Source organism: Tenrec ecaudatus, chromosome 2, assembly GCF_050624435.1.
Source record: "Tenrec ecaudatus isolate mTenEca1 chromosome 2, mTenEca1.hap1, whole genome shotgun sequence".
Classification (NCBI taxonomy): domain Eukaryota; kingdom Metazoa; phylum Chordata; class Mammalia; order Afrosoricida; family Tenrecidae; genus Tenrec; species Tenrec ecaudatus.
This window is the reverse complement of record NC_134531.1, coordinates 293,105,754-293,107,005: the sequence shown is the minus strand read 5'-3', so window position 1 is coordinate 293,107,005 and position 1,252 is coordinate 293,105,754.

Genomic DNA, 1,252 nt, shown 5'->3' with positions numbered 1-1,252 from the left:
AGCCGCTTTCTTGATATAAACTTCTTTCATTATACACAGTATGCACATATAAGCATGACTGGCTTTGCTTCTCCAGCAACTCTAACACTTACAGAAAGATCAAAATCCTAGAAACTGGTGAAATGAACTAAACTGATGGTGCCCGTTTGGGATGACAATCATATCGTCTGCTGTGCCAGGAATCGCAAATTGAAGAGGACTTGCGTCATGTTTATCATTAGGGGATCTAAAACGGTCTCGGAAATACCAAGTTCAACATAGTTCACAAAGTCAATGTTTTACATCCTACTTGAGTGAGTAGCCCAAGGAGGTCAACCGTTTGAAATCACCTGTCACTCCATAGAAGAAAGAAGAGGCTTTCTACTCCCCAAAAGAGTTATAATCTTGGAACACTATAGCGGCAGTTCTACCCTGTCCTCTAGGGTAACTATGACTTGGAATTGTCTTGTGAAAGTGACATTAAAACCAAAATACATATGGAAACAATTAGGCTAATGGACTACTGGGCCACCCAAACATCTCTCTCCACAATCCTGATAATCAGAACTAGACAGTGCCCAGGTACCACTTATCAACTACGCTGACAAAAATCACATTAGATCATCCTAGGTAAAGTTGGAGAAAAAATGTGGAACAAAACCAAAATCAGAGCGAGGGACTAGACCCCATAATGGCACACCAAGCTCTGAGGATGCTGTCCCTTCCTGGAGCTGCTAAGACACAGACAGGATTGAAGGGCTGACTATAGCTCGAGGCATTATGTCCCTTTGCTGAAGCATACTGTGATAGATGACAATACTGGAGGCATATGGTGGGATAGTGAGTCCAATCTGACAATCTCCACAGTGGGGCGAATCAAGAAAGGGACATAGCAGATTAGCAACAGGAGCAAAGCAAAGCCACAAAACCCCCGAGGAGCCCCCAAAATAGACCACAACCAGGATGCAGTATAGTACCAGTGAAACACACAACATTCCTCTGGTTCTCACCCCCTAAGATCATTACCTCCGTCCTGCTTTGCAGTTCTGGCTAGACTGGAGCAGGTACACTGGTACAGATAAGAGCTCATGACACACAGAATCCAGGTCAGATAAACCCCTCAGGAACAGAAATGGGAGTAGTGATACCAGGAGGAGACGGGGAATGTGGGGCTGCGGGGGGGGGGGGGGGAGGAGGAAGGGAACCTATCACAATGATTGATGCATAACCCTGCCCCCCGGGGGAACAAACAACAGAAATTCAGGTGAAGATA